This window comes from Apteryx rowi, unplaced genomic scaffold, assembly GCF_003343035.1.
Source record: "Apteryx rowi isolate R43461 unplaced genomic scaffold, aptRow1 scaffold_382, whole genome shotgun sequence".
Lineage (NCBI taxonomy): Eukaryota > Metazoa > Chordata > Aves > Apterygiformes > Apterygidae > Apteryx > Apteryx rowi.
This window is the reverse complement of record NW_020450330.1, coordinates 255,660-270,200: the sequence shown is the minus strand read 5'-3', so window position 1 is coordinate 270,200 and position 14,541 is coordinate 255,660.

The window sequence follows — 14,541 nt, the reverse complement described above, 5'->3', positions numbered from 1 at the left end:
AGTGACTGGGAGATGTCTACATGAAGAGCAAGGAGAGCGTGGAGCCCACAGCAGGTCGTATCCGTACGTTCGTCACTCCCAAGCGGTACTGGGGTGGTGGAGGTCTAGGGTTTGGARCACACCAACGCTTTCTGTTTGGATGTAGATTTGACATGCAGACAGACCTGTCCTCCCTGCTCACGGACAGGAATTCAGCTACAAAAATAGGAAGACGTGTACTTATGATCTGCATTTTGTTCCCAGTGGACCGGTGGTCTCGTCAGGAAAGTGCAGGAGCAGTTAATATAAAACATGTCATGGAGACACCCAAGATAGTTATAGAGGTTTAAATGGGGCTGGGAGAATAAAGCTCTCTAGCATGTCATGAAGTCATGTCTTAAAGGTATTTAATGAGTAATGTGGGAGACCTGCACTAATGGGGGCTGTATCTATTCTGAGAGGATAGGGAGAAGTCTGGCTAGTGTCTACTCTTAGCATAAACATAGCTGACACAAAAATAACACTTTTCAAATTAAGAGACAGTAAATGTAAAGGAATAAAGCTCTCCAGAAATGAATAGAGCAAAATACTTTGGAGCATCCTACCTGGGRAAGGCTAGCATAACAATAGAAACCGGGACATAATTACCATAATGATTTTTTATAAATTGCATCCACATGGGAGTATCTTTTAAAACTGAACAAATAATATATTAACAAATAAAGCTAATCTTAATACCTTGTAAGAACAAAGACTTCTGCAATTGGATATATAACAGAAAAATTACTTGTAAAGCATACTAGGGAATTGTCGGTTTCAGAGCCGTGTGAAAGCATATTTTACTCACGCTATACTGAAATACGTAGTTTTGGTTTTGGTATCAAAGCAGTTTAGACTAACTTTTTAATTAGTATCAAGATAACAGTATACATAAGAAATAGGTCATGCTGCTCATAATATCTCTATCAGACTGATAAAATGCACTTACGTATTGCATATAGTAATATGAATATTCATGAAAGTGTCTCCTTGATGTAGAAGATTAATAGTTTTGACATTGACAAAAGAAGTGCGAGACATAATATTAAAATGGCATCTCTACATTTGTAGGCTATGTTTTGAAGTGGTTTTAAAAGTATTTTTCAGACGATATTTGCCTTTATTTGACTCACCACTGAGGCATAACGTAATGAGCCATTGCCTGTCAGCTGATTTCTGCTTTTCATCTGAGACAAGTTACCTGTTTGTCAGCAGCCTGCTATGGGCTCGACTAATTAAATAGATGAGACTAGGTGAGAGAGACCAAAAGGTAAGGGAGGTGGATAGATAGGCCCTAATCCTGCCATACCGTGTTTACATACGTAGATAAATAAAGTACAGTTACAAAATTTTATTGGTGAGTCTGGAATGATTATCTTCCAGTGTTTCTGAGCGGTCATATTATACCATACCATTCAGTATGTCATTTGCGATATTAAGAAAATCACTTTTGCTATATTGTCCCTTCTGATCAGTACCTCTGAAATGAAAAGTAGTATATTTACACAGCGTCAGGTTTGAAACCTGTTGTGTTACTTTTGCCTTTGGTAAAGAAGGAGACATAGAGTCTCACTGGGAAGGCAGGAATTTCTTGATCTCTTTTTCCAGTGCTACTGTATAAGGCGCAGGTTTCCGTTGTTGCAAAGCTATAGAACAGCAGGCTTTAAAGCTATTGCTGCCCTTTTTTTTTTTCTTCCCCCCTTTCTTAAAAAAATGTGTCACTGTTTCAGGTCATGCAGCAGAGTGGGTTTTTTTTTTTTTTTTTTCCCCAATTCCATCCTTTGGAGAGCAAAAACTCTGAGTTTTTTATTACTGGTGATTATGTGAAACCGTTGAGGGTATAAAAAGTTAAAATAAACCTTGCAGCGCTAACCTCAAGGGCCAGATGAGAAAGTGTGCTGGGTCAGACCAGTGATCCATCCGGCCCAGTACGCTGTTGGTAGAGGCTATAGGAGATGTATTTTAGGGCGAGAGTGCAATGCTACTGTCCGTGCCCTTCGTACTCTCCCAGCATCCACAGCCACCAGGCGAGGAACATCACATGTCACCTTCCTGCCTCTTACCCTAAGAGCTCTTTAGTGTCTCTCTTTAATGGGCCTGTGGCCCATAAATGTGCCGGGTCCCTTTTGCAACTGGCCGACACTGTTTGCCATCCTAACCGCATGCAGCAGCACGTTTCAGATGTTCACTCCCCACTGTATAAAAAAGTACTTTCTTCCATGGTTTTTTTAAGGTGATCTCCCAGTTTCGTTGGGCGCCCCCTATTCTGGGACTGTGGGATTTGGGGAATAACAGTTCCGCTTTTGCCTTCTCTGCTGCCTTTAGGATTTCTAAGCCTTGATCCTTTTCCAGAAGGGATTCTATCCCGATCTGAAATCTGGGGGATTCCCTTAATAATTTGGTTTAGTGACTGATGATCCTCAGTGATTTTAAAAAGGAAAGTCAGATTTCCAATATAAACTTGTTTAACTTTTATGCAGTGTTTCGTTTCCCCTTTCTAAACTGATGAGCCTTTTAAATACTTTGTATTTTCAATTATTTATAAGCAGATCATTCTTGAATATGTTTTCATAACCTATTTTTTGATTAAGTGAAGCCTGCCACAGTTAGGTCACTTTCCCCAAGCACTGCCTCACTTTTTTGCAGCCTCTTCAATTTGTGATATTTCTGCTTCAGAAGTGGGCCAGAAGTGCATGCAGTATTTTGTTGTTAATCTTACCAAAGCAGTATAAAGTGGGTTAAAAAAAAAAAAAAAGCCTTTAGCCTTTGTGTTCCTTTCTGTAAACTAGTCAACTTTTTTTTTCTTTTTTTTTCCCCTTTGTCATCAGTGTTGCACCTGAGAAGGTGAATGCAGTTCCCTGTCCACTGTGATCCTGGTGTCATTGTCATAGTGCTGTCGTGTCATAGATTTGGTTGTTAGAGTTATTTTGTTTGTATATATCAGTATGTATTACTCTGCAGGTCTTTGTATTATCAGCTCACTTTGTATTTTTTATGCTTCCAGGTCACTGATGAAACTGCTAAACAGCTTTCAGCCTTATGTTGACAACACTAGAAATCCTGATTCCCTACTGGCAACTGCTTCTGCAGGTCTGTCACTTTTTGAGTTCTTAATATATTTTAAAATGCATGTGTTTGGGGTTTTTTCATGTTGGATGGAGAAACTATAGCTTTCATTTTCCTAAAGAGGCTATAAATAAAACAAACACACAGATAACCTTGTTTCCTCCCTTAACTTTCACAGCATAGATAAGGCACTTAATTTTAAATTTATATGATGCAATATTTAGGGATCCTCCCTGCAGGTCTCTTGACTACATAGGTTTGGAGAAATTGACTTACAGCTAAAATTTTGTTTTATAAAAGAATAAGTAAATGCTCAGGAGGTATTTAATTCTCTATTAAAATGATAAACAATGATGCCAAAAGGAAACCGATCTCTTACGCCTTTAAAGCAATCTACTGACTCATCCTTTCCATTTTGATAAGCTCCCTTCTTTATCATTTTGAAGAGGTACCCAAGAGCCCAAGGTGTATGATGATTTTAAAAAAAAATTGCATTTAACTCTCAATAAGGTGCTACATAAATTTGTCTTTACTGGGAGTTGTTCTCTCTTCCCCACAAGGTTTTTCTGTAACAACAGTCTTCTCTTATAAAAATTGTGTGTTTGTGCTCCTTGAAGTTCCTTGAGTTTATGTAAATATTAGGTGAGATGTCAACAAGTTTATTCTGACAAAATGCAAGAAGTATTAAGTTCTTGATCTACAAAACTGAAATGCGGTTATAACTGAAAGTAAGAAAAAGGAATCCACAGTTGCTCAGTTGATTCAGCTAGCTTGCAGGTGTCTCAGTTTAGCTCCCAGCTCTCCAGAGCATTATTACATACCGTGACTTCTCTGTCCTTTTGTTAAAGAAATCTTCTTTTTCTTTTTTGCTGTTACGTTTCAAACCATCTTCATGTTAATTTATTAAGAGGAAATTTATTCTGGATTAAACCAACTGTAGCTGCAACAATTCTCCCCTCCAGCACTGAACTCTTGGAAATAAAATGCAAATGGAGGAAGAGACCTCTCTCCTCYGGGAGATGATTTCTCTTCCTTCTCTGGGAGCTCTCCATTTCTACTCTGTTCCTTGGCATTTTGAAGTGCTTTGTCTATTTGTCTGTTACCCTTGTTGTCAGGGTGGGGAGACCTGCCGTTAAATAATAAATTATTGTCCATTTAGCCCTAACAGTTATATACGGTGTTTCACTACAGAGTTCACCCCAAATCTAACAGCAAGTTGTAGCAACATAGAGCAAACTACTACTATTTGCAAAGATTTCTTCATTTCCATAGCTAAGAACTTAACTGATATGGCCTAGAAAAGTGCCTCTCTGTCTCTCTCCTCAGAGAACTGAAGGCATCAGTAATGATTTTTGTTTTAAAATATTGTCCATACTATTTAAAAATGTATTACTCAATACGGGTTGTTTACTAGAATACTTACAGCTTTCTCCCCTCTATTTCAGAGTGCAGCATGAGATACTTGGCTGCAAATTTTAGAGAGGAATCCATAAATCTTTAGAGATAGGTAGAAGATGGAAGAGTAGGATAGTACAAAATATTTTGTATTCTAAATCCTGTATTTCTCATATATATATATATATATTACCAAAGATTTTGTTTAAATTGCCTATAATAGAAGGTGTTCGGTCAGTGTGATAAAGATATTAGGARAAAAACACTGTTTCATCAGGAAGAAGTCACATTCCTTGGATCAAATTCTTAGACTGATACCCAGCCTTTGTACAACTAGGCTTTAGGTCTCTGTGCTGCCAGAGTAAAGGGGCAGAGAAATTCTCTTTATTACACTTTACGGATTATAGACATATCGTGACTTCTGCAGAGTGCGCTTTGGGAGCATGAGGAGTCCTGAGTCCATCCCTCACTTGCTGACCAGCACAGCTGAGCAGAAACTATTTTAATTTGCTGCTAGGATGGGCCAGCAACATACTACTATAATCTCTTCCTTCTCCATCCATCTTCAGGAAAGGAGATGCTGCGTTTGAAAGCTCCTTATTCTGGAAAGGCTGGTTCTTAGGGGACAGGATTATTCAGCCTGTTGTTTCGCAAGTCATTCCATGAGTATCATCAACAGCAGCCATGAAAGAAAAGAAAAGGGAACATCCATGTGAAAAACTGAACTCCCTTCACTTTGATCTCAGAAGAGCTGGCAAGAGTGAAGGCTTTGGCAAAGGTCACTGTCTGTCAGGGTCAACTACAAAACAGCAGTCTGTGTGGAAAGGACACTTGCAATCTGCCCGCTCTCCTGATTTGAAATGTTTTAATGAAGCATTTGAGAATTAAATGTGAACACACTGTGAATGGTCTATTTTAAATGCATTCCACAAACAAGAGCTGAAAAGCCTAAAGATGTATCTATATGAAACATTGATTTCCTGAGAACATAATCCCTTCACGCCCGGATTTAATTCCTATCTACTCTGCTAGTGCTCATCAACTCTGCCTACAGCTATTCAAGTAATTAATTAGATATATTTCACACAAACATATGCTCCTGCACGTACCAGGATTTTTCCTCCTTTAACTATAACAATAAATAGAAAAAGAAAAAAAGTTCTACAGARAGGAGTGGAAGAAGGCGTTATTTACCTACAATACATAACTGTGGTCCCAAAATATGTGATGAGTGGAGAAGTGTCAGGTGCTATGAGATGCAGAATTGTGGTCTTAATTGCTGAGGTATTTCTCTCTGTGGGTCAAAATCAGAAGGAGGATTTAGCATTAAATTTAACATCTTGTTCCACCTTGAGAGTCGTGGCGTAGAATGTGCTGCTTGTTGTCTGCGCAGGCAGTTGATATCCATCTTAGGCACTAAGGGCTGGCAATATTTATGAGAGGCTCACATTGCATTTTGATATCCACGATTCTTCAGTCATGAGTGTGGCAGCATTTGACTGAATTTGTTCATGCCYTTTCCACTGATATCTCTCCATACAGAGCAGCGTTTCACAGTTGCAAGTGCTCTGACAAGCAGACTATACTGACTAGTAGTAGCATAGCATATCTCAGTCACTATTCAGAATTCATGCCTAAAGGGACAAGAACTGTATTTTGAAAACTGTCAGTTTAGCTTTGTTCAGGATCTATGTTTAGCACATTATCGGTTTCCTATATTCCCTGATACTAATAGAAGCTTTGGGTATATGATAATTAAGCTTGCAATGAAGCATATTTATATTCCAGCAAGGCTTACTAACCTTTATGATTCTACTTCATGATTTTATGTATATTTTAATAGATATATAAATATACTGTATGTGTATATATTCTGAATGTTAATTGCAGTAAATTCAGCTTGTTAGGAAACAAGTATATTATGCCAAGATTGAAAATAACACATAATAATAGAAGGTCACTGACAATGTTATAGGTAGAAATTGTGACCTACTTTAGCTTGTTATAATGGCACAGTGAGAACGTCTAGTGAAATTTATAGCTCTGCCTTTTAGAGAGGCCAAGTGCCTGCAGCTCCTGTTGATTGCTGCTGGGGATGGGTACTCAGTGCTCCTGAAAACCTGGCTCTCAGCATCTATCATAGAAATCCTTAAAATAGCTGTCACTCATTTGGCAAGAATGTAAAGCAATAAGAGAAAAGTATTGGCCATCAGCTCGGTAGATCCCAGAAAAAACAATCTGTTATGTGTTCACCTGCTGTGATCTGCAGGAGCTGTTAATGAACAAATACTATTCYTTCCAGACCTCTGCTGATATCGTTGATGGTTGCACAAACAAATGTGTTTCGGTGTGATGAGGAGCTCTATAAATTGAGGATCTTTTTAAAACAAAAAAAGCTTTTAATTTCTCCCATTCTCAATTTTGTTTCCTGCCATGATGCTTGCCTTGCCCGTCAAGGAAAGAAGCCATCCACAATGTAAATAATTAAGATAAAATTGTTGAAATGATACGTGCAGTTGGAAAGGAAATATTATCTAAAGCTTTTAATCAGAACGTATGAAAATGGTGTCAGTCTAACTTTATATTGGACTTGATCTAAAGACCATTAAAATCTGTGGCTTATTTCTGGGTCATGTATACAAGGTATATGTACATATGGACATGTACTCACTCGCATACAAAGTTTTTATTTTGCAGAACAATTTAGACTTGGAAGGTGACATAATAGGATTGTTATGTTATAGGTTTCCTGGTAGGCTGACAATTATAAAAGAAACTACAATATTAATTGGTTAGGGAAAAATACAAAATGATTTTAAGGCACTTGTCCATACTGCATTGAACTAGATTATGTTAAACCAATCCCTTGCTTCAGTGGAAAGGAAATCTTTGGATTTCCTATTAGAAAAAAATTGGCAAGGGAAATTCTCTAGAGTTTCACGTCTCTACTATTGGCTATAAATCCAAATCTAAGGTGAGACACTTCAGCTAAGCTAGTTATAACTCATTAAATGCCAAAATTTGCAAGGAAACAGGTGACCTTTGCAAAGGGCACAGAGAACGAGGATGATTTCAACACACTGTGGAAGTGATCTGTTGCCCTGTGGGTTTGGGCTGTAACTACAGACTTTTCAGAGCCTCTTGCTGTTCTCTTCTGTGGCTGCCAGACTGATGAGGGAACTCCATGTTCAAGCTTTCTGCCAGACGGTCTACAGGGACAGCGTAACCCTGTAGCATGAGGTCAGCTGCATGGATCGTGTAGCTAAAAAAACTTTTTCAGTACCTAGGGAATGCTGTCTGTGGCTTGAATCATGCATGAATGGTAGGTGTTTTTCAGTCTAGTTTTACCATCACCACCTTCTGTCTCCGACATTACCCCTGCAGGACACCCATCAAAGTCTCTGTGCTTTGATGCTTGGGATTTGATTGCTGATATCTTTAGAAGAAACGAGGGAAAGGAGCGTTCTCTGATTGTAGTCTAGTTTTTCTGGTTACAAGATGGAAAGTCAAATGCTTGTCAATCAATACAGCACGTAGCAGGGTTCTCTTACTGAATTTCACTAGCTTGTTTCTGGCTCAAAGGTGGAATTCAGATTTATCATTTCTGCCCCCTTTAAGAATATTCATCTGATACAGCAATTGCGTTGGTTCTTTGCTGAAATGCATTTAGTGTAAAACTCCACAGGGAATGTGAAATGTGTTCTGACAACATGACAGATGTAGAAATTCTGCAGTGATATTTCCCACCTCTTTCTGTTCATTTTTTTTAAAGTGGATTAATCTTGTGTTTCACCTTCGAGAAGGGAGCTGCAGTGCTGCACAGAACAAACTCTTTGAGAGAGACCTCAAGGGAACGATGTAACACTAGAGATAATCTGTAGATCTGAGATATTGCAGTTAAGCACTTCCGATGAATCACTGCTGGCAATGAAGGCAAATGAAGACTGTACACAGAGGTGATTTAATGATGCGAATGACTGGGAATAATTCTGCGCTGTAGAACAGGTCGTGTGCTGTTGCCAGACTTGTTCGTAAATGGCTCATTGCAGCACACGGTGCATTCTGCGGCGTCTAGTCTGCTGTCACCCTGATGTGTTCGCACGGCACCGTGCGACTCTCCAAGGTCATCTGGAAGCTGGAATAAGCTTCCAAACATTTATTCGGTGAGACACTATTTCAGTAAGGTAACCTATTTAAGTTAAATAGGTTACATTTTTAATGGTTATCTTTTAAAAGTTACTGTACAGAGGAAGGTTTGAGGAGATTTTCTAGGTTACCAGTTTCTTCGGGTGCTTGTGGTGGTCATCGTTACACAAAGAAGACAGGATCTCTCAGATCAGGAGAATCTGTCAAAATAGAACATTCCCCTCCCCCATTGCCACCTCAGACTTTTAAAGATGTCTCTTCTGTGCATGTAAGAATTATAATTCTGTTATTTGCTCGCTTCATACTTCAGTCAGACTTGCTGCCTCTGTTCACACACAGCAGCTTTGCTAAAGGACTCAAACCCTGTAGCTCTGCCTGCTCCACCACCTCCTTGGATGTCTTTGCTGGTGTCTTCCTTGCGCTTCAGAAAGTCTCCATTTACACGTGCTTTACTTCTCTTCCCTGGCCTGCTCCTGCTCCCAATACTCCTTCCATTTTGCCGCTTATCTTTGTCTCCCTATAGTCTCAGGTTAGTGCCTTGTTTTGCAGTCACTTAGCCTTGGAGCCGTCCCTCTGGCTGCCACTTGTCCTAACCATCTCCAAATCCCTTAAAATTCATTTCCTCCAAGGAGCTGATCCACTCCATGTACCTCACCTGTAGTCTCCTTTCCTGTGTTTACGAGCGTGCCTGTCCTCTCTGTTTTGTGCTTGATCTATTGGTTGTATGCTGAGGCAACGTGCGGCGGGGAAAACACATTAATCAGGGTTTGTAAATCATATGCACGTTATGGAAGGCTGTGGATGTGTCACGGTGCCTCTTCTGTCCTTGATCCACCAAGTATACAGGGCTATTGTGGCTCCAGTCAATATTTCAGGCTTCTAATTCTGCCATTGCCCTATTCAGTGAGTTGGCAACGCAGCAGCTGCCACGCAAGCGTTTGCAGCCTCCTTTCGTTGTCATCTGCGGCTGCTTGATTAAAAGGACATGAGGGAGGAAGGTACTGATCTAAGCTGGGTTCTAATGAAGCTGTTACATAAAGTCCACTAATGAGTGCTTTTTCCCCGCTTTCTTGCTGCTCTTCTTGGGATTTAACTCTGGGCCCAGCTTGGCGAGAGCCTAAAGGAAAATGCTGCCTTGTTATAGCATCCCGTCCCTCCGTAATGCCCCAGAGGACGCTCCCCCGTAGGCCTGCTGCTGCATTGCTTCAGACAGCCCCCCCTTCTGCCTTCCTGAGCTGCAGCTACACGTTCCTCCGCTGAGCAGCCGAGCCTCCATCTGCTCCACACCTCTTCTCTCAGCATATGGGGCTGAGCAGTTTGTTGTGCCTAAACTGGGATATCCAGGGCCGGGGCTGTGGAGGTAGTGCTGGGGCCAGAAGGCTGAAAACTTGAAGCCGACTGCTTGCTGAATCTGGAAGGTGCCACTGCCGCTTTGCAACCCCCCTAGCAAACCCTTTGTACGCTCTGAAGCTGACATACTGCTGTTTGCCTTCGTGGTGAGACTGCCTATCATTTAGATTTCGCTCTCAAAGCCATGTGGGAGGTCCTATCGAAGCACGGTACATTTTCAATCAGTAAATAATTCCTTTTAGATTGGCACCCAAGAACTGTTCAATTTGCAGAAACCATCACACTTTTTTTTTTGCATGTACTTTCATACTTTTGCCGTATCAAGTTGTTTGTTCCTGTTCTGCAGCCTGAATGCGTTCAGGTTACTAACACATAAGCATTTTCATGAACTGCTTGTTCCCTGACATTTGTTGCATGTGCCCCATGTTTGACTTCAAAGCTTTTTGCCCTCTGAGTCAAAGTTAGCACTGTTCATTGTGCAAAATCTTCTTCCTGTGTGCTTAAGTGAAAAATGTTGAATTGCTGCTGGAGAGCAAGCTACTCCAATAGGTCCAACCTCAGGAAAAAGGATCTTGTAGATATACTAAACCTTTTACTTGTATAGGAATAAATAATAATTTTAAAGGGTAATTTCATGCTTAATGCTTTCTAATTTTCTCTCTCAGTTGTGATCTCTTTGCATATCAGGAGACAGAGAAAGTAAAAGAAAGCAAAGTCATGCAGAGGGGAAAGAACCAGCAAAAGCAGCAGGTCTCTTTCCCCACTTAAAACAAAACAAAAAAACCCTATTCCAGATGGTAGTGGAAGACAAAAGAGTGACTTGTGTGGATGTCGTGGGGTCAGATACTGCATGACCACTCTTGTGAACAGTGATCCTGAGAAAAGATCCCTGCAGGCGTGGGCTTCTAGTAAGATTGTTTCACAGCTGCTAAATAAAATCACATTGGGTGTGCCCACTCTAAATTTATTTAGTATAACAGGCTTTTGAGAGCTTTTAAATCTTAAATAAAATTTTAAATTATTTTAATTCTGCTGTGTGTGAGTAGTAACGACAAATCAGTCTAAGAAAGAAATGACTCTCCAGTCAGCCTGTTAGTGCCATTAAAGAGCTGCTTTAATGTTTTAGAACGCCTTTTATGAGATGACAGGGTGAGCGCTAGTAGGTATTAAAAGTTGCAGCATCTCCAGCTGGCTCTTCCTGCTGTAAAATGCTTCCGAATTTTCTGTTCCTCTGATCTCCGCTAATTACACTGCATCACTTGTCACAGCCGAATACTCCTTCAGTGACCAAGCCCCAACACCCTCCTTACTTTCCATYGCACTCTTTTCTCCTACAAGGCGAGCGCTTTATTTTTCATTGCATCACCATTTACAAGATGTCAAGGGCAAGCAGCTGCACACAGGCTGTGTACAGATATTTCTGCTGAGCCTTTGTTCTTCCACCGATACAGCAATTAGAGCGAAGCGGCAGAGGGGCAGGAGAAGAATAGCTTTCCCTGTGCAATTCTCTCCCTCCAGCCACACATCTCTGAGCTGAAATTTCTGGGTTCACTGCTTTTGCAAGAACGCCCGTTTGGCACTCTGAKCAAACGAATGAGCAAATAAACTGAAACCAAACAAATTCACACTGTCTTTCAATTAGGAGAGGTCTGGTGTTCTATTATTACACATTTTTATCCTCCCGGCAGCCTGTACAGAGATCTGTATGCTGTTCCCTTGGGGGCTTCTTGGTAAAGAGTTTCCATTCTGTCGAAAGGCTCTTTCTGGGCAGCCATCTCCAGAGAAAATCATGTCTGTGCTGCTAGACAGTAAACAACAGTGCAGTCCCACGGGCTCTAGGGTGACCTGAATAAGGTTCAAGCTAGAGGTAGTGACAGCAGTGCGATCCTTCCAGAGTGTCTGTGCACATACATGTGTGTGCCTAATTTTAACTATGAATATTTCAAACAGCCTTGGTCAGACCTCAAGCAAAGCAACTTACAAGACTTGTGCTGTGAAATAGAGGATGGTTGTGATAACGGTTTGCTTTTATGCGCACAAATAAATAAACATGGTTGCAATTGTTCCAGGGTATGTCTTTATCAGTCACTGCAAGGTTTTGCACCCTTTACTCTCCTCATCCGGGCTCTCTTTGTGTACGCATGCTTAGATGCACTGGTTTTTCAGCTTCTCCCTTTCACTCAGAGTGAGACAGAGTTGAAACACACATTGAGCAGTTCTCTCCATAATGTCACGATGCACATGATGAGATATTTTTATAAATCTAGGATTAAAATCTACCTTTACTTGCACTGTTTCCTGTTCTTCAGCTCTCCTTCCCCCCGTGAGGCAGAYGCGGGAGAGTTTTGCCCCTACTGTATCACCATTGGTAGCCCAAGCAGCTCCCGCTCCTTCTTTCCCAGGCTGGCCTTATGCTAATGTGCCTATTGATTGCCCAGCAACTTGTTTTTGCTAACCGGTTTTCTTTTCACCGTCTGTCAGTTGTCACTGTAACTCTCCATAATAGGTTTACTAACTGCGCTGTGTCCAGTTTTTCCTGTGAAAGAGTCTCATTTTCCTCATTTTTAAGTGCAGCATCTCAAATCTGTTCTAAAGGAGACTACCTTTCATTTTGTTAATGGGAAACACTTTTTGCATCTGTTTATAAGAGCCTATCATCCACTACACGTGGAAAACACGTTGCCAGTTTTCACTGTATACTGAGCCCCTTCTCCTAGATTCTCTCTGAGGCCCTAGAACAAGATTTCCAGAGAAAACTTTAACTTCTGCTCTGCCTCTTTTACCGTACACAGCAAGGCCTTGCAGGTTTCACACCGTTAAGCCTCGGCTCAGCCCACACCAGCGGCCTTGGTGCATGCCTACATGCACRGCGTGACGCTAGCGAGACGCGCCCCAGCTAGCTCGTGGCCTCRCCATTGTCCTGCCCCAGCCCGGTGTCACTGCGGTGGGGATCCGAGCCGGCTCGTCCGGAGCAGCCCCGCGGGCAGCGTGGGAGCGCTGCGGCGGAGGCAGACCCGTGGCCCCTTCTGCGCGTCAGCCAGGATCGCACCCCTCCAGCCGAGAAGTCGCTGCTCCTGCAAAGTTGTTACCTGGCTATTTTTCGTGTGCCGAGTCGGTGCACCTCTGTGGAGACAGCTCGCAGTAGGAATTACAGTCTATTATATTGCTGGGAAAAAATTAGCATATTGTGGTTACTATTATGGGGCACATAATAGTATATAATTAGAAAAGCCCTCACAGCTCAAGACTCTGACAGATAAAAATGGAAAAATATGTTATGCCACTGCTATATGAGCCTGAAAATAATGTAATTCTGTGCAGAAGTCCTTTTCTAAAGCTGCGCCTGCTTTGTTCTACCAACTGCAAAACAAAAAATGAAAAAAAAGAAAGGTTTTAAAAAAATGGGAACATGACTTTTTTGGTTCTATTTTTGTTATTTGCCTCTGACCTGAATGCACTGAAGCTGGAGCTGTGCTCCTGACAGATCTCTGTGGCTGATAGCAAATTTAATGTCTGAACTGGGGGTCAAAGTACGTTTYGTCCTGCAGTTGCAGAGCATCCTGGAGCAAACGGGTGCAGCTGCTGTGCCGCTGTACAGTGCTGTTATCTGAATGTCAGAGTTTGAGAGAAGAAATTGCTTATTCCTTAAATATGTTTTTAAATGTCTTCAAGAGAAGACCTTTTTTCTTATTGCTTCCAGCAACTAATCATCGCCTCAGCAAACCAGCACCGGGAGCTTTTCCCATTTTTCCTTAAAGTGCAGGCCATTTACATTATGTCATATGTGTGAGGTCTTTCTTTTTCCCATAATTGTCTTCAGGAGCAACTAACATTTCCTAACCGTAATCTTCTTGCAGGTCACTGGCAGTAAGGCCTTTTTGATCCTTGGGAAACAGTGCTGTAGGGATATTTTAGTTAATTTGTAGATTAATTCTAGTTTAATCTTAGAATTTTTTTTTGCCTGGCCATGTGAAGAAATACTGTATGTGGTACAAACAAATATTACTTCTCAATTTCTCTCTTTTTCTTGTTGTTGTCTTATATATTTGTTTTATGGCAACAGCGTCTTTCATGCCAGGTTCTCTGTATGTGAATAATAAGTAGATTCTGTGCTCCAAATAGCATAAAATATAAATGGATCAGACTGACAAAAGAGAATAAAGGCAGTATTATCTCTGTTTAAAAGTGAGAATACCTTTACTATTGACTGTTCCCTTTTTATTTTTGGTGTATGTGGGTGAAGATGCCTTGTGCTCAGGTTTCCATTCAACGCTGAATTTAAACAGTGGCCCCTTGTCTGAATGCTGTATAAGACATGCATCTGCTGTGCTTTGTGTTTTTATTTTTTCAGTCCCAGATCTTGCCAGAATGACGTGCAGCTCGTCCACCTCCCCGAGACAGAGGTCAGAATCTGCTGCGATTACATTATCCCTTGTTCAGTTTCCGCCTTTTCCCTGGACTTTGGTTCTGAGGGAATGAAAGGCTCAGTCCTCTGCCACTGCAGCCTGTCTGGTCCCCATGCCTCTTGCACGCTTCGGATGTGAGCTCCCAGCCGGGCTTTCGGGT